The 26146-nt window shown below is 39.4% G+C and overlaps 1 protein-coding gene across 1 annotated transcript in view; it reads left to right on the top strand.

Annotated features, from left to right (window-relative positions):
* Positions 1-24198, top strand: part of Samd9 (sterile alpha motif domain containing 9) — a 47555-nt gene extending 23357 nt beyond the window's left edge. The window contains exon 3 of the transcript XR_003580404.2: positions 23747-24198. The gene's annotated coding sequence lies outside the window, so the exon portion shown is untranslated. The remainder of the gene's footprint in view (positions 1-23746) is intronic.
* Positions 24199-26146: the final 1948 nt, after the last annotated feature.

Genomic DNA, 26146 nt, shown 5'->3' with positions numbered 1-26146 from the left:
TCAGCAAAGTGGCAGGATATAAAATCAACACGCATAGAAATGTGTCTTTTTGATGATGGAGATGAGAACCAATGGTCTTCAGAAGACTTATTGAAAGGGCTCCAAAAAGCAATTAGAAGCTTAGAGCAAGAAAAGCGGCAGGAGGCTGCTCCCAGCCAATTTCCTATCTGTAGCCAGTCTGAGGGCAGAGTCAATTCACGCCCAGTCTGTAGCTGGAAAACCGCAGACACAGGGCCTCAGGGCAAGACCTAAAACCAAACTTTTAGTCCCAGCTGATCCTGACAGAATCAAGGATTTACGAGTATGCCAACAGAATTCTGATGGTAGGGGGCGTGTGCTAGAGAGGAAACCAGCCCCAATCGGGTTTCTGGGAGGCAGATTCAAGATGGAGGGGAGGAAAATGGACAGGAAGATACTAAGGAAACTGAGCCACAGTCTGAGGATTCCCAATCAGAGGGTGAGAAAGAGCTGGAGGAGGGCTTTGGTAGATTAAGTTTGATCTGGCCACTCCCCTCCAGGAGAGCTAGGCTCAATAACTAGTCTGAACTGGCAGTAGCCACGCTGCAGTTCCTTTTAAGACTCTCAGAGCTCAAAAACACTTGCTGTACTTATGGTTCTGAGGTTGTGGCTCAGAGGAAGAGCATTCGCCTTGCACGTGTGAGGCTCTGGGTTTGATCCTCAGCACCACATAAAAATAAATAAAGGTATTGTGTCCAACTACAACTAAAAAAAAAAAAATCAGCATTTGTTCTAAGTCTGCTTGAATCTTTATGTAGTGAGCCCCTGACCCTACATGATTGGATTTCTCTGGCTTGCTTATGGGGGGAGATTATTTATTGTGGTGATCTAACTGGACTGATAAGTGTACCAAATAGGCTGAGAGAAACTGTAGGCAAGTCTTTTTAAATCCTTTTAGAGATGCTAATTGGAACTGGAGATTTTGCTGATCTGGAAAGGTAGCTAAATTATGATCTGCCAATTTACGATCAGATTAGTGCATGTGCCAAAAAGGCCTGGAGAGAATTGCCTAATAGAGGTCAATTAGCTCTGGATTTTAGCAAGATCCCTCAGGGATTAGAGTAACAGTTCTCAGATTTTGTGTCCCTACCAGGCAGCTAACCGAACAACAGGAGACTCAAATGCCTCTGAAATTTTAGTCAAGCAGTTAGCATTTGAAAATGCCAATAAAATTTGTCAGGAGATCCCCCAACCCCATTGGAAAAGGGGAAGTGTTTCCGTATTTATTCCCCTTTGTGAGGATGTGGGTCCCACGACGCTGTAGGACTTAACACTCTGCTGCTTTAAAGCAAGTGTTGCAACCTCAGTCTATGAGAGACTATTGTCATGGGCAATGTTTCAACTGTGATGGAACTGAGTATATGGCTCTGGATGGCGAGTCTCCGCTCAATTGGGCAGAAACCTCACCAGGTTCATGCAGATGCTACTATTGGAGAGATGACCTCCTGGTGTGGGGGAACTCCAACATGGAGGCCACCTGCTGCCTTTTTTAAAAAATATTTTTTTCTTATTAGTTGCTCATGACAATACCATGATCTTGACATATCATACATTTGAATCAAATGGGGTATAAATTCTCATTTTTCCAGGTGTATAGGTTGCAGAATCACATTGGTTATACGGCCACATATGTATATACAGCAATACTAGTGTCTGTTTTATTCTGCTTCCCTTAGTTGTCGATGGACACAATATCTTTATTTTTTATTGCTTTTATTTTTTATGAGGTGCCGGGGATCAAACCCAGTGTCTCGTGCATGTTAGGCAAACTCTCTATGGCTGAGCCATAACCACCACCACCCACCATTTTTAAACTCACTTTCCCCTTCTTTACTGCAGAGAAACCAGGAATGGGCCCTGCCCCAGTTGTTAGACCACTGACTCCAATTAAAATCAAATTAAAGCAAGCTTATTATTTCAACCAGCTGGGCTGTCTCTCCCAACAAAAACCACAGGGGAACAAGACAGCCCCGCAGCTTTCTAGGAGCGCAGCTTCATAGCCCAGAAAGTTACACAAAGGGGAGATACAGATAACAAAACTCTGATGAGCATAACACAAAGGCTAGTTTAAATTGCTGGCCCCTACATCAGAATTTATGAAGGTCATTAGAGCCTCAGAGAGGGTTGTTATCTGGTTAGGGAAGGCCAGGAATGGGTGAGTTCAAGGCATGGGCAGGCATTCCAAGCAAGTCTAGAATTCCCAGTAATTTATAGTAAAGCCAAAATTAGCTTTTTATGCCTTTGTGGTGAGATGACTCCCAGTTTTAAGAGGGAATCAGGCTGGGTTTATCACCAGCCCCACCAAATAGTAGGGGCACTACAGTATACATGGGAAGAAAAATCGCAGACTCAGACATCATCAGGGCCAGCCATCATATTACCAGCTCACTCCACCAGGACCTTGCTGTTATGACCAGCTGTGGGAGAAACTTTGACTCCTGAAATGGGACCACAGCCAATCCCTACTGGGATTCATGGGCCTCTGCCACCACATACCATAGGCCTAATTTTGTGGTAGAACAATTTACAAAAGGGAATCCAGGTGCTGCCAGAAGTGATTGACCCAAATTTGAGAGAAGAAATTGAAATTGTTATACAGTCAAATCGCACTACTCAGCTCTCTTCAAGAGTTGTGTTAGCACAGTTAATATTCTTGTCGTGCTGCTGCACAAATGGCCAAGATAAAAGCTCAACTTCCTGGCCCCTGATCAACCATATTGGGCTCAGTTATCATGGCAAAAGCAACCCCTACTGGATCTTAAAATCAATCATAAAAAATTTCTGGGAATCGTGGACACTGGGGCTGATAGATCTGTCCTATCTAGCAGGTACTGGCCTAGGGACTGGCCTTTGCATATTACAGCTGCCAGCTTAGAGGGGATTGGTCACATCCCTCAGCCTGCACAAAGTGCTCAATATTTTTGCTGGGAAGATAAAGATGGTAACTGGAATTTTTAAGCCTTATTTCTTAGACACCTTGCCAGTAAATTTGTGGGGCCAAGATATTCTAAGCAGCCGAGGTTTGCTACTAATAACTCTAAATTCTATCATGCCATCTGAGGGACTTAATAAAAAACTTATTTCTAGAGAAATTGAGAGAAATTTACAAGAAGGGTATTTATCTATAACTCAGTCTTTCCAGAAAAGACTAGTTAATTCACCCAGCCAAAATTTTTGTTAGGGGCCCTGACGTTATCCCTGACCCAGAAAACAGCAGAAAAATTAATTGGCTCACAGAAGAGCCACTCTGGGTTAGTCAGTGGCCCTTAACAGGGGGAAACTTATAATACCCTACATGCTGGTTCAGAACAATTTCAGGCTGGCCATTTAGAACCTATGTTCAGTCCTTAGAACACACCCATCTTTGTAATTAAGAAAAAATCTGGCAACCTGGAGATTATTACAAGATCTCAGGGCAATTAATTGTGTGATTGAGCCCATGGGACCCTTATAACCAGAGTTCCTTCACATACAGCTATCCCTTTGGATTATCACTTAATAGTAATAGATTTAAAAGATTGATTCTTTTCTACACCTTGGCACACAGACAACTGTAAAAGGTTTGCTTTCAGTGTCCCAGCAATAAATTTTAAAGAGCCAGTTAGAAGATATTGCTGGAAAATGTTGCCTCAGAGGATGTGTAACAGCCCTACTCTATGTCAAAATTTTGTGGTGCCATCAAGCCTGTGAGGGAGTAATTCCCTGATTCATATGTTGTTCATTTTATGGATGATATACTTTTAGCTCATGCTAATCCAGATGTACTTTTGAAAGTCTTTGACCAGCTAGAAAATTCACACACTGCAATGGGTTTGTGCATTGCACCTGAAAATGTACAGACGACATCCCCTTTCCAATATCTAGGTCATATATTCGAAGGGCACACAATCCGCCCTCAAAATTTACAGATAAGAGTCAAGAAACTGCACACCCTTAATGATCTTCAAAAACTATTATGTGGTATTAATTGGTAAGACCATCTTTAACTACTGCAGATCTAAGCCTTTTATTTCAAATATTACAGGGAGATCCTTCTCCAACTTCTTGTCAGCTCACAGCAGAAACAAGAATGGCTTTGAGAAAGGTTGAAATTGCTATTAAAAATGCTCAGCTTACTCTAATTAACCCACAAGATCCTGTATATTTATTAATATTCCCAACTGCTCCTTCTCCTACAGGAGCAATTTAGCAATCATTAGGAGTTATTGTATGGATCGATTTAGCTCATTCTCCTCAAAAGTCATCAACTCTCTTTCATGATTTTGTTGCTCAATTAGTTATTAAGGACAGAATGCAAGTTTTATAGATGGTTGGATTAGAACCTAAGATTATAATCACCCCATTTTCTACTCAATAAAATGATTGGCTTTTTTAAACTTCTAATACTTGGCAAGTAGCTTTTGCTAATTTTCCTGGTCTGATAGAAAGTCATTATTCTTGTGATAAAATTGTTCAGTTTGCCTTAGTAACTGCATTTATTTTTCCAAAGATTGTGCATGCACAACCAATAGATGTAGCACTAAGAGTATTCACTGATGGCTCAAGCTCAGACAACTGTAAAAGGTTTGCCTTCAGTATCCCAGCAATAAATTTTAAAGAACCAGTAAGAAAATATTGCTGGAAAATGTTGCCTCAGGGGGTATGTAACAGCCCTACTCTATGTCAAAAAAGCAGGTTTTTATAGTCGCATTCATACAGAGGTGATACAAACTTCATACACTTCTACTCAATGAGCAGAACTTCAAACTCTCATTAGTGCTTTCAGTCATTTTGCAAATGAGCCCATTAATACTTATTCTGACAGCTTTTATGCAGTTGGTGTTACAAAGAATATAGGAACTTCAACCATTGGGTATACAGCATCACAAGAGTTATTCAGTTTGTTTCATACTTTGCAAAAGATGGTACAAATGTGACAACACCCGTGTTTTACAGGCCACACTAATCTTCAAGGGCTTTTAATATCTGGTAATGATAAAATTGATAAACTGGTTGCTATTGTCAGCAAATGTCTTTGTATGACTATGCACAAGCTTCACATTCTTTGCCTCATAAAAAAATCCTTCTAGTTTGCATAAAAATTAATATTACTAGAGAACAAGCTCATCAAATTGTATGTCACTACCCCCAGTGTGTTATACACATTCCATCTTTACAATCTAGGGTAAATCCCCATGGATTAAGACAAAATCAATTATGGCAAATGGATGTGACTCACATTCCTCAATTTAATAAACAATGTTATGTACATGTAATTGTAGATACTTATTCTTGATTTATCTTTGCCACAGCCGGTGCAAAAGAAAATACTCAACGTGCTACTTCTCATTGCCTAGTTGCTTTTGCAATATTAGGATGTTCTTTACAGATTAAAACTGATAATGCACCAGCTTATGTTAGCTCTTCTTTTCAGCAATTTTGCCAAGAGTTTCTTATTGACCATAAAACAGGCATTCCTAAAACCCTCAGGGTCAAGCTATTGTTGAACAAGCTCATTTATCTATTAAGCAATGATTACAAAAACAGAAAGGGGGAGATAGGACTAGGACCCCCCAAAATAACCTCAATCATGCTCTGTTCATTTTACATTTTTTAAACTATGACTCAGAAGGTCACACTGCAGCTAAAAGACACATGTCTTCCACAGCAACAGACATGTAGGCCAAGATTGGTGGAAGTATTTGCAGACTGGCCAATGGAGAGGACCATATCCAGTGATGATGTGGAGTAGAAGTCATGCTTGTACTTTCCCAGAAGGTACTTTTCATCCTATTTGAGTACCTGAACATGCCATCAGGCATGAAGGACCTAGAACCAAGATTCAAACTACTGAAGATCAATTCAGAGACACAAGACCTGACTCCCACCGCCAAGAGGAACTCTTGAAGGAAGAGGGGAAAAAAGATGGCCCAGAGAATCAAGGGTGAAGCTATCCTCATGGAAGCAGCTGAAGAATATGATGCTGCAAGCTGAACAAATAATTCGACAGCAAGGAAAAGCTAAATCTCCAACCATGATGCTTATGGCAATATTAGTTCTATTGAGCTGTAAGGTAAAGGGGAATCAGGGAGAAACCTATTGGGCACATTTTCCAAATCCACCTTTAGTACACCCAGTGGTGTGGACCGGAGAATCCATCCCAGTATTTACCAATAACTCTTATATGATAGGAAGATTTACAGACACCCATATTACTCCCATCCATGTGACTAGATTTAATTATTCTGGCTATAGTGCTCAATTACCTATGTGTTGGTCCTGTGATAAACATTCTGGCTGTCTAAAGTGTCCTTTGAGGAAAAGACAGCAGTTGGGGAACCTAGACCAGCTAATCATACTGTTCCTAGAGACCCAAAGCCTTATATCAGATCAGTTATTAAAATGGGACTTTCTCATAACAAGCCAGTCATTTCAGCAGAACGTCCACTAATACCTCACTGTCCTAACCATTCTGCACTAGAAATTGGCATTTTTCCTAAGTGGATGGATTGTATAAATAATTTCCCAGTACAGCATAAGGTGTCTAGAAATAGTGGGTACATTTTAGACTGGTCTCCTAGAATTGACAAAAAGCAATTATGCAAGGGTGCTGCCATGACCCCTGGAGGATTTGTTAGTAACATCTTGACTTTCAGTGAAGGTGGCATTCAGAAAGATGTCTGGCGCTTAATTGCTGCCTCAGAATTCTTATATATTACTGACAACCCTTTATCGGACTTTGTAGGCAGGATCTATAAGGAGGGTTCCTGTTATGGCCTATGGGACTGTGTTCAATCTCCTGTTTTAATTACTGGAAATGTGAAAGTTAAAAGAAAAGATGATAGATATCATGTAGAATTAATAAATGTAATTTAACTAATTGTATCACTAGATATAATAGAAGGAAAGGAACACTAATACTTCATCAGCCCTCTTTTGTCTTAGTAACAGCTAATATTTCAGAGCCATGGTACACTGATGCTGGTTTTCAAGTCTTACAACAAATACATGCCCTGCTAGTGAGACCTAAATGTGCTCTTGGACTCATAGTATTGGGAGTAATTACCTTAGTTTCATTTATTGCTTCCATGGGTCACAGCTTTGATGGCCATATCTCAAAATATTCAACATGCAGATTTTCTTAATAATTTGGCTCAGAACACTTCCAAAGCTCTTCATAATCAAATAAATATTGATGAAAGGATTGAGACTAAACTAAATGCCTTAGAAGCTACTGTCATAAATATTGGTAATGAACTTTCAGCTTTGAAATTCAAGGAAAGACTTCAATGTCATGCTGTCTATAAATATGTTTGTGTTACCGCTGCCAAATGCAAGGCTTCCCAATGGGAATGGGAGGTTAAAAACCATTTGTTAGGTATTTGGCAAAATAATAAAAACAGCTTAGATCTTTTGGAGCCACATTATTATATTCAAGATATACAAAAAAAAGTAAGATTGATTTTTCAGATCCTACTTCTTTAGCTGATCAAATACTTAGAGAGTTAAATGGCTTTAACCCTGGAAACATTCTTAAACATTCTGCATGTTATATCCTTGTATTGTTCTTTTTGCTACTAATTCTCTCTTGTGTTGTAATTGTAGTATGTCATGCCTTCAGAACAAGAATTAGAGGACATGAGATTGTGAATCACCACCTGCTTTTTCAATGAAAGAATAGGGAATATGTGGGTCTGAATGACCACACCTTCCAGTCCTGATGTACCAGGCTCTGACCAATCACTGCACCCATTGTGGCTTGGGTGGTGACCCGCTCGGATAGCAGGGTGGTCTTCTTTGTGGGTGTACCCCTAGGGCTGAGTTACACTCATATGTTCCCTTATAATCTTACCTCTTCTGCCCTTTTATGGATAGAACTTTCTAAGAACAGTGTCCCCCCAATAAAAGCTGACTTCTGAACATGCTCATTCTCACTCCTCAGCCTCTCATGACTTTCCATTACTCTTCCTTTGGGGAATCCTGGGGCTAAGAGCTAGGGAAGACATCCTGAAGCTTGTGTAAAGGTAAATTTTATCTGTGTCTTATTTTGTGTCCCTGCAAATTCACACAAGTGGCCATGCTGGTTGGGGGTATTTTTTTTTTATTTTTTATATAACACGAGGATATGCCACAAAAGCATGAAACCCAACCTCCCCAATTCTGTTCCCTGCTCCCCTCCCTCCACTCTACCAATTCCTCTTTAACCACATACATTTTGTTTGTTTACTGGCACTGGGGATTGAATCCAGGGGTGATCAACAACTGAGCCACATCCCAGCCCTTTTTATTTTTCATTTTGAGGATGGGTCTAAGTTGTGTAGGGCCTCACTAGATTGCTAAGGCTGACTTTGATATTGCAATCTTCCTGCTTCAGCTCCCAAACAGCAGAGATTATAGGCATACACCAACATGCCTAGCTTTATTTCATTACTGTCTTATGGATACATTCAATGCCAGGACCCATCATGCCACATCCATGCACACACATACAAAAGTTCAGTCAGATTCATCCCACTGTTCTCCATATCCCAGTCCATTCTTTCTCCTCAATTCCCTTCATCTATTCAACTTATCAGTCCATTTTGATGAACTAAACTCTCCACTCTTTCTTTTGCCTTTCTCTCTCTTTCTTTCTTGTTATTTTTTATCCCCTCCCCCCTATTTTGAATTAGCTTCCCCATGTCACAGAAAACATTCAATCTTTGACTGGTTTCATTGACTTAGCATGATAGTCTCCAGTTCCATCAATTTTCCAGCACATACCATGATACTATTCCTCTTTAAGGCTTAATAATGCTCCATTGTGTGTATCTATACCACATTTTCTTTATCCATTCATCTTTTGAAGGGCACCTAGTTTTGTTCCATAGTTTGGCTGTTGAGGATTGTGCTTCTGTAAACATTGATGTGGCTATATCACAGTAGTACGCCGATTTTAAATCGTTCGGCTATATACCGAGGAGTGTAATAGCTGTGTCATGTGATGGTTTCATTCCTGGCTTTTTGAAGAATCTTTTTTTCTGTTTTCCAGATGGTTTGCAGTCCCACCAACAATGTATAAGTGTAAGTTTTTCCCCATGTCTTTGCCAACAGTTATTGTTATATGTATTCTTGGTAATTGCCATTCTCACTGGAGTGAGATGAAATCTCAATGTGGTTTTTATTTGCATTTCCCTAATTTCTAGAGATGTTGAACATTTTTTTCTATATTTGTCAATCATTTCTATTTCTTCTTTTGATAAGTGTCTGTTTAGTTCCTTTGCCCATTGGTTCATTGGATGGTTATAATTATCATCATCATCATCATCACCATCACCATCAACATCATCATTAGTATTATTATTGGTGTTAAGTTTTTTGAGTTCTTCGTATATTCTGGATATCAGTGCCCTACTGGAGGAGCAGGTGCCAAACATTTCCTACCATTCTATGAGTTCTTTTTTCATGCTTCTGTTTCCTTTGCTGTGAGGAAGCTTTAGATTTGATGCCATTCTATTTATTAATTTTTAATTTTACTTCTTGTGCTTTAGGAGTCTTGCTAAGAAAGTGAGTTCCTGAACTGACATGTTGCAGTGTTGGGTCTACATTTTCTTCTACCAAATCCAAGGTCTCTGGTCTGTTTCCTAGGTCTTTGATCTGATTTCAGTGGAGTTTTGTGTAGAGTGAGAGAGAGTGGTTAAATTTCATTCTTCTACATGTGGATTTCAAGTTTTCCCAGCACCATTTGTTAAAAGGCTATCTTTTCTCTAATGTATATTTTTGACACCTTTGTCTAGTAGCAAATAACTGTATTTATGTGAATTTCTCTTGTGTCTTCTATTCTATTCCAGTAGTCTTCATGCCTGGTTTGGTGCCAGTACCATGCTGTTTTTGTTGCTGTAGCTCTGTAATATAATTTGAGTTTCTATATTGTAGGGCCTCCTGCTTGGACTTTTTTTTTTTTACTACAGATTACTTTTGCCCATTTTGGGTCTCATATTATTCCAAATGAATTTCATAACTGCTTTTTCTAGTTCTGTGAAGAATATCATTGAAATTTTGATGGAAATACATTAAATTCCTATCATGCTTTTGGTATTATGGACATTTTGACAATATTAATTCTAATTATCCATGAACATAGAAAGTCCTTCATCTTCTAAGGTCTTCCAGTTTTTTCTTTTTTCTTTTTAATTTTTTATTGTTGGTTGTTCAAAACATTACATAGTTCTTGATATATCATGTTTCACACTGTGATTCAAGTGGGTTATGAACTCCCATTTTTACCCCATATACAGATTGCACAATCACATCAGTTACACATCCATTGATTTACATACTGCCATACTAGTGTCTGTTGTGTTCTGATGCCTTTCCTATCCTCTACTATCCCCCCTCCCATCCCCTCCCCTCTTCTCTCTCTACCCCCTCTACTGACATTCATTTCTCCCCCTTGTATTATTTTTCCCTTTCCCCTCACTTCCTCTTGTATGTACTTTTGTATAACCCTGAGGGTCTCCTTCCATTTCCATGCAATTTCCCTTCTCTCTCCCTTTCCCTCCCACCTCTCATCCCTGTTTAATGTTAATCTTCTTCTCATGCTCTTCGTCCCTACTCTGTTCTTAGTTACTCTCCTTATATCAAAGAAGACATTTGGCATTTGCTTTTTAGGGATTGGCTAGCTTCACTTAGCATAATCTGCTCTAATGCCATCCATTTCCCTGCAAATTCTATGATTTTGTCATTTTTTAATGCAGAGTAATACTCCATTGTATATAAATGCCACATTTTTTTTATCCATTCGTCTATTGAAGGGCATCTAGGTTGGTTCCACAGTCTTGCTATTGTGAATTGTGCTGCTATGAACATCAATGTAGCGGTGTCCCTGTAGCATGCTATTTTTAGGTCTTTAGGGAATAGACTGAGAAGGGGAATAGCTGGGTCAAATGGTGGCTCCATTCCCAGCTTTCCAAGAAATCTCCATACTGCTTTCCAAATTGGCTGCACCAATTTGCAGTCCCACCAGCAATGTACAAGTGTACCCTTTTCCCCACATCCTCGCCAGCACTTGTTGTTGTTTGACTTCATAATGGCTGCCAATCTAACTGGAGTGAGATGGTATCTTAGGGTGGTTTTGATTTGCATTTCTCTGACTGCTAGAGATGGTGAGCATTTTTTCATGTACTTGTTGATTGATTGTATGTCCTCCTCTGAGAAGTGTCTGTTCAGGTCCTTGGCCCATTTGTTGATTGGGTTGTTTGTTCTCTTATTGTCTAATTTTTTGAGTTCTTTGTATACTCTGGATATTAGGGCTCTATCTGAAGTGTGAGGAGTAAAGATTTGTTCCCAGGATGTAGGCTCTCTATTTACCTCTCTTATTGTATCTTTTGCTGAGAAAAAACTTTTTAGTTTGAGTAAGTCCCATTTGTTGATTCTTGTTATTAACTCTTATGCTATGGGTGTCCTATTGAGGAATTTGGAGCCCGACCCCACAGTGTGTAGATCATAGCCAACTTTTTCTTCTATCAGACGGCGTGTCTCTGATTTGATATCAAGCTCCTTGATCCATTTTGAATTCACTTTTGTGCATGGCGAGAGAAAGGGATTCAGTTTCATTTTGTTGCATATGGATTTCCAGTATTCCCAGCACCATTTGTTGAAGATGCTATCCTTCCTCCATTGCATACTTTTAGCCCCTTTATCAAATATAAGATAGTTGTAGTTTTGTGGATTGGTTTCTGTGTCCTCTATTCTGTACCATTGGTCCACCCGCCTGTTTTGGTACCAGTACCGTGCTGTTTTTGTTACTATTGCTCTGTAGTATAGTTTGAAGTCTGGTATCGCTATACCGCCTGATTCACACTTCCTGCTTAGCTTTGTTTTTGCTATTCTGGGTCTTTTATTTTTCCATATGAATTTCATGATTGCTTTCTCTATTTCTACAAGAAATGCCGTTGGGATTTTGATTGGCATTGCATTAAACCTATAGAGAACTTTTGGTAATATCGCCATTTTGATGATGTTAGTTCTGCCTATCCATGAACAGGATATATTTTTCCATCTTCTAAGATCTTCTTCTATTTCTCTCTTTAGGGTTCTGTAGTTTTCATTGTATAAGTCTTTCACCTCTTTTGTTAGGTTGATTCCCAAGTATTTTTTTTTTTGTTTTGAAGATATTGTGAATGGAGTGGTTGTCCTCATTTCCATTTCAGAGGATTTTTCGCTGATATACAGGAATGCCTTTGATTTATCCGTGTTGATTTTATATCCTGCCACTTTGCTGAATTCATTTATTAGCTCTAATAGTTTCTTTGTAGACCCTTTTGGGTCTGCTAGGTATAGAATCATGTCACCTGCAAATAGTGATAATTTAAGTTCTTCTTTTCCTATTTTTATGCCTTTAATTTCTTTCATCTGTCTAATTGCTCTGGCCAGTGTTTCGAGAACTATGTTGAACAGAAGTGGTGAGAGAGGGCATCCCTGTCTTGTTCCAGATTTTAGAGGGAATGCCTTCAATTTTTCTCCATTCAAAATGATGCTAGCCTGAGGCTTAGCATAGATTGCTTTTACAATATTGAGGTATGTTCCTGTTATCCCTAGTTTTTCTAGAGTTTTGAACATAAAGGGATGCTGTACTTTGTCAAATGCTTTTTCCGCATCTATCAAGATGATTATATGGTTCTTGTTTTTAAGTCTATTGATGTGGTGAATAACATTTATTGATTTCCGTATATTGAACCAGCCTTGCATCCCAGGGATGAATCCTACTTGATCATGGTGCACAATTTTTTTGATATGTTTTTGTATCCGATTCGCCAGAATTTTATTGAGGATTTTTGCATCTAGGTTCATTAGAGATATTAGTCTGTAGTTTTCTTTCTTTGAAGTGTCTTTGTCTGGTTTAGGTATCAGGGTGATGTTGGCCTCGTAGAATGAATTTGGAAGTTCTCCCTCTTTTTCTGTTTCCTGAAGTAGCTTGAAAAGTATTGGTATTAGTTCCTCTTTAAAGGTTTTGTAAAACTCTGCTGTATACCCAACGGTCCTGGGCTTTTCTTAGTTGGTAGTCTTTTGATGGTTTCTTCTATTTCCTCAATTGATATTGGTCTGTTTAGGTTGTCTATATCCTCCTGACTCAATCTGGGCAGATCATATGACTTAAGAAATTTATCGATGCCTTCACTATCTTCTAATTTGTTGGAGTATAAGGATTGAAAATAATTTCTGATTATCTTCTGTATTTCTGAAGTGTCTGTTGTGATATTGCCTTTTTCATCCTGTATGCTAGTAATTTGAGTTCTCTCTCTTCTTCTCTTCGCTAACATGGCTAAGGGTCTGTCGATTTTGTTTATTTTTTCAAAGAACCAACTTTTAGTTTTGTCAATTTTTTCAATTGTTTCTTTTGTTTCGATTTCATTAATTTCAGCTCTGATTTTAATTATTTCTTGCCTTCTACTTCTTTTGCTGTTGTTTTGCTCTTCTTTTTCTAGGATTTTGAGATGAAGTATGAGATCATTTATTTGCTGGTTTTTTTCTTTTTTTAAGGAATGAACTCCAAGCAATGAATTTTCCTCTTAGAACTGCTTTCAATGTGTCCCATAGATTCCGATATGTTGTGTCTGTGTTTTCATTTATCTCTAAGAATTTTTTAATTTCCTCCTTGATGTCTTCTATAACCCATTGATCATTCAGTAACCTATTGTACATTCTCCAAGTGATGTATGCTTTTTCCTTCCTTCTTTTATCATTGATTTTCAGTTTCATTCCATTATGATCAGATAAGATGCATGGTATTATCTCTACTCCTTTATATTGTCTAAGAGTTGCCCTGTGACATAATATATGATCTATTTTTGAGAAGGATCCATGTGCTGCTGAGAAAAAAGTGTAACTGCTTGATGTTGGGTGGTATATTCTATATATGTCAATTAAGTCTAGGTTATTAATTGTGTTATTGGGTTCTATAGTTTCCTTATTCAACTTTTGTTTGGAAGATCTGTCCAGTGGTGAGAGAGGTGTGTTGAAGTCTCCCATGATTATTGTATGGTGGTCTATTAGACTCTGGAACTTGAGAAGAGTTTGTTTTATGAACATAGCTGCACCATTGTTTGGGGCATGTATATTTATGATTGTTATGTCTTGTTGGTGTATGGTTCCCTTGAGCAGTATGTAGTGTCCCTCTTTATCCCTTTTGATTAACTTTGGCTTGAAATCTATTTTATTTGATATGAGTATGGACACTCCTGCTTGTTTCCGAAGTCCATATGAGTGATATGATTTTTCCCAACCTTTCACCTTCAGCCTATGTATGTCTTTTCCTATCAAATGCGTCTCCTGTAGGCAGCATATTGTTGGGTCTTGTTTTGTGATCCATTCTACTAGCCTGTGTCTCTTAATTGGTGAGTTTAAGCCATTAACATTTAGGGTTATTATTGAGATATGGGTTGTACTTCCAGCCATATTTGTTTATTTATGTTACTAAACATGGTTTGTTTTCCTCTTTGATTATTTTTCCCCCCTTTAGTGTCCTAGCTCCCACTGTTGGTTTTCATTGTTATTTTCCATTTCCTCTTCCTGTAATGTTTTGCCGAGGATGTTTTGAAGAGATGGTTTTCTAGCTGCAAATTCTTTTAACTTTTGTTTATCGTGGAAGGTTTTAATTTCATCTTCCTACCTGAAGCTTAATTTTGCTGGATACACAATTCTTGGTTGGAACCCATTTTCTTTCAGTGTTTGAAATATGTTATTCCAGGATCTTCTAGCTTTCAGAGTCTGTGTTGAAAGATCAGCTGTTATCCTGATTGGCTTACCCCTAAATGTAATCTGCTTCCTTTCTCTTGTAGCTTTTAAAATTCTCTCCTTATTCTGTATGTTGGGCATCTTCATTATAATATGTCTAGGTGTGGATCTCTTATGATTTTGCACATTTGGCATCCTGTAGGCTTCTAGGATTTGGGATTCTGTCTCATTCTTCAAGTCTGGGAAGTTTTCTCGTATTATTTCATTGAATAGATTGCTCATTCATTTGGTTAGGAGTTCTGTACCTTCCTGTATCCCAATGACTCTTAAGTTTGGTCTCTTAATGTTATCCCATATTTCTTGGATGTTCTGCTCATGGTTTCTTAACAGTCTTGCTGAGCTGTCTATGTTCTTTTCCAGTTGAAATACTTTGTCTTCATTGTCTGATGTTCTATCTTCTAAGTGTTCTACTCTGCTGGTAGTATTCTCAATTGAGTTTTTAAGTTGGTTTATTGCTTCCTGCATTTCTAGGATTTCTGTTTGTTTGTTTTTTATAACCTCTATCTCCCTGTATAGTTGATCCTTTGCTTCCTGGATTTATTTGTGTAATTCATTGTCGAAGTGATCTTTCATTGTCTGATTTTGCTGTCTAATGTCTTCCTTGATACTCCAGATCATCTGAAGCATGTATATCCTGAATTCTTTATCTGACATTCCATCTGCTGCAGCTGTTACCTCTTCTAAAGTTGAGTTGACCTGCATTGCTTGTGGTCCTTTCTTTCCTTGTCTTTTCATACTGCTCGCGTTTCTTTCTGCTTGGTGAAACTGTTGTGTTTTTGAAATTTTTTCCCCCTATATATTTATATTGCTCTTGTATAGTTGAAAAGTCTCCCTTGCAGGAGCGGGAGGCGGCTCTGCTCTGCCCTTACTCCAATTGGGGTGATGTGTCTACCACGCCGGCAGGTCGCTGGGCTTATTCCGGGCACGAGAGGCGGCTCTGCTCTGCCCTTACTCCAATTGGGGTGTCGTGACTACCACACCAGCAGGTCACTGGGCCTGTTCCGGGTGCGGGCGGCGGCTCTGCTCTGCCCCCCCTCCAATTGGTGTGACTTCTCTACCACACCCGCGGACCGCTGGGCCTGTTCAGGGCGCGGGCGAAGGCTCTGCTCTGCTCCTACTCCAAATGGGGTGACGTGTCTGTCACACCGTCAGGCCACTGGGCCTGTCCCACTGGTCGGTCGCAGGTCTGCCCACCTTTCGGGCACGGGTGTCGGCTCTGCTCTGCCCCTACTCCAATTGGGGTGTTGTGACTACCACACCGGCAGGCCGCTGGGCCTGATCCGCCGGTCTGTTGCAGGTCTGCCTTCCTTGCAGGGGCGGGCGGCGGCTCTGCCCTGCCCCTCCTACCACGCCCGCGGACCGCTGGGCCTGATCTGTAGGTTGGTCGCAGGTCTGCCCACCCTGCGGGCACGGGTGGCGGTTCCACTCCGCCCCCACTCCAATTGGGGTCACGTGACCACCACACAGGCGGGCCCCTGGGCCTGATCCGGGCACGGGCGAAAGCTCTGCTCTGCCCCTACTCCAGTTGGGGTGACGTGTACCACGCTGGCAGGCCACTGGGCCTGATCTGCCGGTCTGTCGCAGGTCTGCTTACCTTGCAGGCGCGGGCGGCAGCTCTGCCCTGCCCTGCCCCTCCTACTACGCCCGCAGACCACTGGGCCTGATCTGTAGGTTGGTCACAGGTCTGCCCACCTTGCGGGCGCGGGTGGCGGCTCCGCTCCGCCCCCTCTCCAATTGGGGTCACGCGACCACCACGCCGGTGAGCCGCTGGGCCTGCTCCGGGCACAGGCGGCAGCCCCGCTCCTCCCCTCGGGCTCGACGACAAACCAAGAGAGACTCGGGTGTCTGTGACTCACCCTCCCTACCAGGAGATCAACTGTTTCTGTCGCCGCTGGTATTGATGAAGTTCTCTCCTCCGCCACTTTCTGATGACATCAGATCTCTGCCATGTTGGTATCTTATGCGAATGGCAGCATTTCGTTCCCTTTGCCGGGTGACCAAAGCAACGGGTGAGTCCTGACCGGCCCTCACAGGCCCCGTCTCAGTCCTGTTGCCACTGCCCACGATGGCTCGGTTGGTATTTACCTCCACAGTACTCAGCAGGACCCGGACCGAGAAGCAGTTTCCGCGGGCTCCTTAGCCCTGGGCCAGAGCAGTACCGGGAGCCGGAACTCCGCCGCTCCGTGCTCGGTGTATGCTCTGATAAGAGCAGGCTCCAAGAAGCAGTTTCCGCGGGTTATTTAGCACTGAACCTGAGTAATTTGTCTGCAAGCCGCAGGCGAATGGCAGCCTGAAATTACCTGTTCTATGGCTGAATGAGCTGCGTTCAGTCGAAAACAGGGATGGTGACGTCAGCTCTCCAAGATGGTGGCTGCTGGCCTCCTCTGTGGTCTGACCGGTGTGGAGAACTGAATTGGACCGCTTCCTTCCCCGTCTCAAACCCAGAATTCAGCACTTAGTCCGGTAATTGCACAGCTGGCAGAAGCCCGCGGAAACTGCAGCGCTGTATCCCTGCGTCGCTATCTCCTCGTTTCCCAGCGCGCGCCGCACACTCTAGCCGCAGGGCGATTTGCTGAATAAGCAGTGTGACCCTCCGTGCGGACAAATCTCTTGCGTTTGAGCCTCCGTAGCCGATGGAAATTTCGTGCAATGGAAATTTCGTGCGATGGAAATCCTTCCTCCAAGTTCCGGAGCACCCCACTATTGCTGGAAATTCCTAACAAGATAGCCTTTAGCTGTCCTGACTCGTCATTCTCCCACACTGTGACGCGGCACACGGGGGCAATGCACTCCCCTCACCGCCATCTCCATTTTTTTCTTTAGTGTTCTATAGTTTCCATTATAGAGGTCCTTCGCCTCTTTTCTTTGATTGATTCCCAAGATGTTGGAGTTTGTTTGTTTGTTTGTTTGTTTTTGTTTTTTGAGGCTGTTTTGAATGGGATACTTTTCCTAATTTCTTTTCAGCAGATTCATTATCAGACTATTAGAACACGATTAATTTATTAGTGATGACCCTGTATCCTGCTACTTTGCTGAATTCATTTATGAGCTCTACAAGTCTTCTGGTGGAGTTTTTTGGGTCTTCTACATATAGGATTATTTTGTCAGGAGAGATAATTTGAGCTCTTTTTGTCCCTATTCATATCCATTTAAATTTCTTCTCTTCCCTAATTGCTCTGGCTAGAATCTCAAGGACTATGCTGAATAGGAGCAGTGGGAGTGGGCATCCTTCTCTTGTTCCTGTTTTTAGAAAAAATGTTTTCAGTTTATGTCCTTTCAGTGTAATGTTGGCCTTGGGTTTGACTTACATAGCTTTTACAATGTTGAGGTATGGTCCTTCTATCCCTAGTTTTTCTAGTGTTTTAAACATGAATGGGTGCTAGATTGTCAGAAATTTTTTCTGCATTGAGATAATCATGTGATTCTTGTCCAAAGTCTATTTATGTGGTAAATTACAATTACTGACTTCCATATGTTGAACCAAACTTCCATCTATGGGATAGTGGTGTATTATCTTTTTTTTTTTTTTTTAGTTGGATACAATACCTTTATTCCATTCATTTATTTTTATGTGGTGCTGAGGATCGAACCCAGGGCCCTGTGCATACTAAGCGAGCGCTCTACCACTGAGCCACAATCCCAGCCCTGATGCATTATCTTTTTAAAGTGTTTTTATATGCTGCTTGCATATAAAAACAGCATATAAAACATATTTTATTAAGAATTTGTATTTATGTATATAATTTGTATTTATGTATATCAGTGATATTGGTCTGAAATTTTCTTTACTTGGTATGACTTTTCTGGTTTTGGAGATACTGGCTTGTAGAATGAATTTGACAGTTATTCCCTCCCTTTCCATTTCATGGAATGAATTTGAAGAAGATTGGTATTCGTTCTTCTTTAAAGTTCTGCTAAATCCCAGCTGAGCCTCCATCCAGTCCTGGGCTTTTCTTTGCTGGTAGGCTTTTGATGGCTGCTACAATTTCATTACTTGTTAAAGTTTTCTATATCCTCCTGGTTCAGTTTTGGTAAATCATATGTGATAAGAAATTTGTCCATATCTTCAAATTGTTGTAGCTAATTGAAGTATAAATTTTCAAAATAGTTTTTGATAATCCTCTGGATTTCAGTAGTGTCTTTGGTGATATTTCCTTTCTCATCTCAAATTTTGTTAATATGATTTTTTCCCTCTTTCTTTTGGTTAGTTTGGCTAAGGCTTATCACTCTTGTTTATTCTTTCAAAAAGATAATTCTTTCTTTTGTTGATCTTTTATATTGTTTTTAACCTCGATTTCATCTCTGATTTTATTTATTTCCTGTCTTCTACTGATTTGGGTATTGATTTGTTCTTCTTTTTCTATGGCATTGAGATGTAAAGTTAGATTATTTATTTAGTGTCTTTCTATTCTTTTAATATACGCACTCATTGCTTGAGCTTTCCTTTTGGATTCATACTTTCCCAGAGATGATGGGTGGTATCACTATTCTTCTTTACTCAAATTTTTTCTTATTTCTCCCAATTTCTTCTAATATGCATTCACCATTCCAGAGTGTGTTATTTAATATCCAGGTGTTCAAGTAGTTCTTGTTTCTTATCTTATTGATTTGCAATTTCCTTCCATTATGTTCTAATATGAGGCAAGCAAGGTATTAGCTCTAATGTTTTTTGTATTTGCTATGATTTGCTTTGTAACCTAAACTATGGTTATTTCAGAAAAAGTTTCCATTGTTGCTTAGAAGGGAGTGAATTCAGTCATTGATGGGTGAAATATTCTAAAGATATCTATTAGCCTGAATTATTGATTGTATTATTTAGTTCTGTAGAATCTTTACTTAGTTTACATCTGGATGGTCTATCCAGTGGTGAGAGAGAGGTGTTAAAGTCATACAGTATTATTGTATTGTGGCCTATTTGACTCTTCATATTGATAAAGGTTTGGTTGATGTATGTAGATGCTCTGTGGTTTGAGCCATAAATTTTTATTATCATTGTGTCTTGTTGGTGAGGATTTCCCTTAAATAGTATAAAGTGATCTTTGTCTTTTCAGATTAAATTTGGCTTAAAGTCCACTTTATCTGAGAATAGCTACCACTGCTTCTTTATGAGTCCCAATTAAATGGTATGTATTTTCCCATTCTTTCACCTTAAGTTTGTGGATTTCTTTGCCTGTAAGGTGAGTCTTTTGCAGACAGCATATTGTTGGATGTTGTTTTTAATCCAATCTGCCAACCTATTTCTTTTGATTAAAGAATTTAGACCATTTATATTAAATGCTATTATCAAAAGATGATTTTTACTTTCTGTTATTTTGATTTATTTCTAATGTTTAAATTAGACTTGATTCCACTTTAATTGACTAATCTTCTAGTGTAATTCCTACTTATGCAGGCTTTCATTTTATTTTTCATTTCTTCTTCATGAATTTTTTTTTTAATTCAGGCTTTCTGGTTGTGAATTTTTTAGCTTCTGTTTACCATGGGAAGTTTTTATTTCATCTTCAATTCTGAAGTTTAGTATTGCTGGATATAGTATTTTTGCTTAACATTCATTTTCTTTCATAGTTTGGTATATATTATTCTAAGCCCTCCTGGCTTTCAGGGTCTAGTTGAGAAATCATTTGAAATCTGGGTTAATGTACCTATAAATATGATAAGCCATTTTTCTCCTGCAGTTTTTATAATTCTATCCTTATTCTATATGTTAGGCATTTTATTGTAATATTTCATGGAGTGGATCTATTATGACTTTTTATATTTGGAGTTTTATATATCGTTTGTATTTGAATTTCCATATTATTCTTAAAGTTTCAAAATTTTTCTGATATTATTTCATTGAAAATATTGTGCATCTGTTTAGCTTGTGTTTCAGAGCCTTCATTTATCCCAGTTATTCTTACATTTGGCCTCATAATATTATCCTAAATTTCTTTAATGTTCTGTTCATGGCATCATAACATCTTTTAAAAAATATTTTTAGTTGTAGATGAACAAAATACCTTTATTTTATTTATGTATTTTTAAGTGATGCTGAGGATTGAACTCAGTGCCTCACTCATGCTAGGCAAGCACTATACCACTGAGCCACAACTCCAGCCCTTTAACACCTATTTTTTTATGTCAACTTAATTTGAAATATTTTATACTTTTTATTTGAGGATTAAAAAATCTAATGATCTAATCTATTGGTGATGCTTTCCATTGAATTTTTAACTTGGTTTATTGGGTCATTTATTTCCAGAATTTCTGTTTGATTCTTTTTCAGAATATCTATTTATTGAAAAATATCTTTTACTTTCTGTATTTTCTCTCGGATTTAATTCCTTACATCTTCTTTTAGCTCAGAACATTTTAACTATGAACTTTCTAAATTATTTCTCCAATATTTCCTCCACAGTTGTGTCCATAGAGGCAGTAGTTAAAGCATTATGGGCTGGCTGGGACAGTTTGTTTCCTTGATTCTTCATATTGTTTGTATGCTACCTATCTGTTGGGACAGATGTCACTTATTCTTTTAAATGAGGTACTATTTCTTTAGTTTCTTTTTCCCTTAAGAGTCTTTGGGGGGTGGGGGCTGGGGTTGTGGCTCAGTGGTAGCGTGCTCACCTAGCATGCATGAGGCACTGGGTTCAATCCTCAGCACCACATAAAAACAAAATCACATGTCTGCCTAAAACTAAAGATACATAAATAAATAAATGTTTTTAAAGAAGAGTCTTTGGTCAGGAAAATATCCAGATATTGATATTTTAAGTCAATATGTGGCCTCTGCTAATATAAACACCACTTTAAAGATACCACTATGCGCTATTTACTATAATCACTTCAGAGCCAAGCCTTGTACTATTCAATCTTAAGAGAAAAAAGAACATGTTGCTATGATTCTCCACTGTTCCTTAATTCCAAGTATAAATTTGTAATAAAGTTCTGGGATATGTCAAAAAACAGTTATTAAATTCAGTAAAATTAGTATAATCTTATACGGGGGCTAAAAGGGGCTAAAAAAAAGGTTGGGCAAAAAGGAAAGGGAAAAATAGAGATAGAAATAAAGAGTTAAAGATATAAAAGAATAGTTCCCAACAAGGTCGAAAGTAGAAATGGATGGTGAGTATTTGATATAGCCGCAGATAATACAAGAGGATGAATAAGGGATAAGAGGAGCAAGTATAAACCAGAGCTGAGAAAAATAAAGACAGAGAGGTGGAATCTAATTAATTTCTTAAACCATTGGATGAAATACATTCAAATGGGTTAAAGGTACAACTTTGGCTATGGTGGTAACAGCTATCATTCAAGTTAAAGAGTCATTTATATGATTAAAGTTGACATTAGTGTTATTTATACTAAACTATGTCAAGGCAAAGTAAATTCTTGTTAAATCTTGGTTTGGATTTCATTGGGGTTTACACATTTAGCAGATGTCCCTCATTCTTTGGGTGTGGATCTCCCCAAAGTTGCAGAGGCACAGAAGCCAATTACCTATTTGCTGTGGATCTCCCACCAGTGCTTTGGGTTTCTCAGTGTGGGGAGCCTGTAGCTAACTGCTCAGTGGGTACAGTTTGTGGCTTAGTTGTTTCTATTATGTACTGGAATTCAGAATACAGGCTCTGGTGTGTCCCTGTGATTGCTCTGGGTCACCATGTACCTGCTCCCTTCTACAGGATCCCTTTGGTTGGTGAAGATCCTGGTGGCTGTCTGTGAGCATAGGAACTCTGGTTGGGGATGGTTGTTCTGTGATGCAGAAGTATTCTGCTGGCGAACAGCACTCTCTGGGTTACTGTAGTGAAGGGACTCATGTGGTGCACCTGGGTTCTAGTTTGGAATGCTGAAGATTGTGAATGACACACATTGATTCCCTCTGTTGACTCTGTCTAATGCAGGGTCCCACCAGTATCCACACAATGCCCTTTCACTCACCAGTTGTGATCACAAGTCAGGCTGAGCACCAGTTAAAGTGGGGAGCAGGCAGTTGCTGTTGCCTTGGCTCTGGTAATTTTCTGCCTTCACTAATCTCCCTCTGTCTATGTTTGTTGGTGCCTTCCACTTAAGTTTCCTGGGGTACTCAGGGAACTTATCCTAGCAGCCCTCTGTCCATGGCTGCCACCATCTGGGAACCACATCTCTATGTCACTGGATATTCAGGCAGCTTCCCTATGTTATGCTCCAGAATCTGGGGGGCAGTCTCTACGCTTCACACACTGACACCCCTGACTCCATTTCAGTAATTGGGGCTGGGGAAAGCACTTTCCTTTGCTTGGGCCCAAAGCTGCCTTTTCATTCTCTCTCTTGAGTAGAGTGGGCTCAGTGCAGAGCTCTCCACCTTTGCCTGGCTCCCAAGGCTAAGCAGAGCACTGGGTTTGGCACATGTTCCAGCACAGATCCACAGTACCCCACCCCCACTCTTTGCAGGAGGGGGAGGGTTTCAGTGATTTTCAGCTGGTAGTGGTCCTTCTAGAACTTCTTTCTGACCAGATTCATAAGAAGTCCCACTACAGAAGATTCCCTCTGGTTTAATTTGCAGCTGTCTGTGTGTGGGAACGTGCAATGTTGATTTAAGGGGGTAACTATTTGGCTGAAGGCTCCATAAGATATCATCTCAGATTTCTTGTCACGATTAGATGTTAAGCTATTTGTTCTATTTTAAGGGCCCTGCCATTCCAGTCACACAGTAAATTTTGTCTTCCTGTTCAAATGTTTTTAAGTGGTTGAGCTTAAGAGATTCCCCCCCCCCCCTTTCCTCAATCTGGTTTGGGTTAAGGATTAGGGAACTTTGTGCTTATTTTCTACTCTGATAACCTCTCTTTGAGTCTTTCCAGGTCTCAGATTTTGTAATATTGAGTCTTAGAGGGTTTTTTGGTTTTGTTTGTTTATTATTTTGTCACCCACTTTCTCAATTCTGCTTTCCCTTCATTGCCTCCTTTCCATATTGGGAGGAGAGCAGGACTCACTGCCTTGCTCCCTTTTGCCCTTCCAGTCTTCTCAACTGCCAGTTTTGACAACACCCTGACCCATACTTCCTGTACCAAAGGTCAGAAGTCTCAAACCATCGCCCAGGAACAACAGACAGGCAGATCACTTCATGATGAAACTGCCAGCCCCCACCGGTTTCAGCTAGGCATGACCATCTCATGAGAACTGAGCCAACCCTCTCCAGGACCACACTTCTGATAGGTAAACATCCTGGCCTGGGAAGCAGAGATCAACAGCAGCAATTTCCTTGGAACCAGTAAGACTCTGCCACCAGGACTGAGATAATGATCAACCAGACAGGTTTGATCAACACTGCTCACCTCTCACTCCTGCCCCAACTTACTCTCTATTTAAACCTAAAGTTCTTGTCAGTCCCCCTGAGGATAGGGCTGAGATGCTTAATCTCACTGTCTTCCCAATATGGCTATATTGATTAAAGTTCCTTTTGTGTTTTCACCAGTGCATTTTCCTTTTGTTTGCGGGTAGGGGAGGTGAGTGGCCAGGCCTGATATTTTTGATCCCCCATGCTAATGACTAAAAGCAGGGAGATAAGGATCAGTTAAAATAACAAAAATGAACCATTCACAGATAAGAGCTATTTACAACAATCTTATATTTAGCTTCATACAGAAGTATACCCTGCTATCTGAGGCAGGGATTTGTAATTTCAACAATTTGTGAAAACTGAAAAAGTCCAGAAAAATAATAATGCCTAAAAACACCCCAAATTTAGAAAAGTGCATAAAGATCTAGATTCAAAACGTGAAGCGCATACCAACCAGATTTCAAAGAGAACCATACTGAGACATACCACATTCAATGATTAGAGAACAAATCATTAAAATTGAATTCAGAAGAACAACAGAGAAAATGAATTTTTTTTAAAAAAAAGTTTTGTGTTGAAGAGATTAATAAAATTGATGAACATCTAGAAAGAATGACAAAAAAATGGAGAGAACATAAACGTATTACGATTATCAAGAATGAAAGGGGAATGTCACTATAGTCTTGAAGATATCAAAAAGGTAACAAAGAATATTTTAACCACTCTACACACATAAATTCAACAACCTAGGTGAAGGTGATCAATCCTAAGAAGAGCACAAATTACTATGTCTTGCCCAGTGTGAAATAGATCATTTCTATAGTTTTTCAATTCCTAAGGATGTCTTCAGGCCAAGTGGAATCACTGGAGAATTCTACCATGACAAACAAGGAAAAATTAACACCAATTCTATGTAATCTCTTCCAGAAAATAGAAGAGGAGGAAACACTTCCCATTAATTTCATAAACCTAAATGTACCCTGATGCTAAATCATGAGCTGTTGTTTGCAAAGCAGAGATCATTATGCCCCATGAACATATAACCAAAAATTTCTTTAACAACAAAAAAGAGCAAATAGAATTTAGGACTCTATTAAAGAATAATATACCACAACAACTCAGGTTTGTACCTGGGGTGTAAGGCTGGCTCAATACTAAAAAATTCATTTCAATTAAGCCAAAGTAGAAAAATAACATGAGCATATCAACCCCTTGAGGACAAGCATGTGACAATATTCAGCATCATTTTGTGATAAAAATCTCACAGAAAACTAGGAATAGAGAGAACCTTCCTTGTTTTAATAAAGAACATCAACAAAAAACCTACAGTTAACATCATATTTAATGGCAAGAATGTCTTCCCCTTAAGATTAAGAACAATGCAAGAATGTCTGCTGTCATCACTCAACCAACATTGTACTGGAAGATCAACATGCACAATGAGGCAAGAAAAGGAAATAGAAACATACAGAGGAAAAAGGAAAAAAACAATCGGTCCTTATTTGAAAATGAGATGATCTTCTATTGAGGAAATCCCAAGAAATCTTAAAAAAACAGGATCAAATACAAAAGTCCATAATAAATAAAAGAGTTTGGAGGAAAGAGTGGGGGAACGTGGAAATAGGGCAAACAGGTAGAGCTTTCTGGCACCCATTTCATCCAGAATGCTTAAAATAATTTTTTTTTCAATTTATAAGCTGCGTTTCCCTGTAAAATTTTAATTTTAAAAAGCTTTATTCTACCAATTTAAAGGTTTTCCACAACTGGTTTCATTTACCTCAGTCAGTAACCACTGATGAATTGAAACAATTTAAGATTCAAAAAGAAAAAAACTCTAATGGTACAACTATAGGTAACAGCAGAAGTAGAACTGGTCACAACACAGAGACTTAGTTTAGTTTCACATTATACCAGTCCAATGAACCTCAACTTATACACTGTAAGTGACTGCTTATTGTGCAAAACCACTCCGAAATTCTGATAATCTGTTTCTTTGTCAAAAAGAATGCTTCCTTGGCTATTTACAAATCCAAGTCTCCAACTGAGTCAATCTTTTTCTAATGATTTTTATCTTCTAGG

This window comes from Marmota flaviventris, chromosome 1 (genome assembly GCF_047511675.1).
Source record: "Marmota flaviventris isolate mMarFla1 chromosome 1, mMarFla1.hap1, whole genome shotgun sequence".
Taxonomy (NCBI): domain Eukaryota; kingdom Metazoa; phylum Chordata; class Mammalia; order Rodentia; family Sciuridae; genus Marmota; species Marmota flaviventris.
Note: the sequence above shows the minus strand (reverse complement) of the source record. Positions and strands in the feature narration are given on the sequence as shown.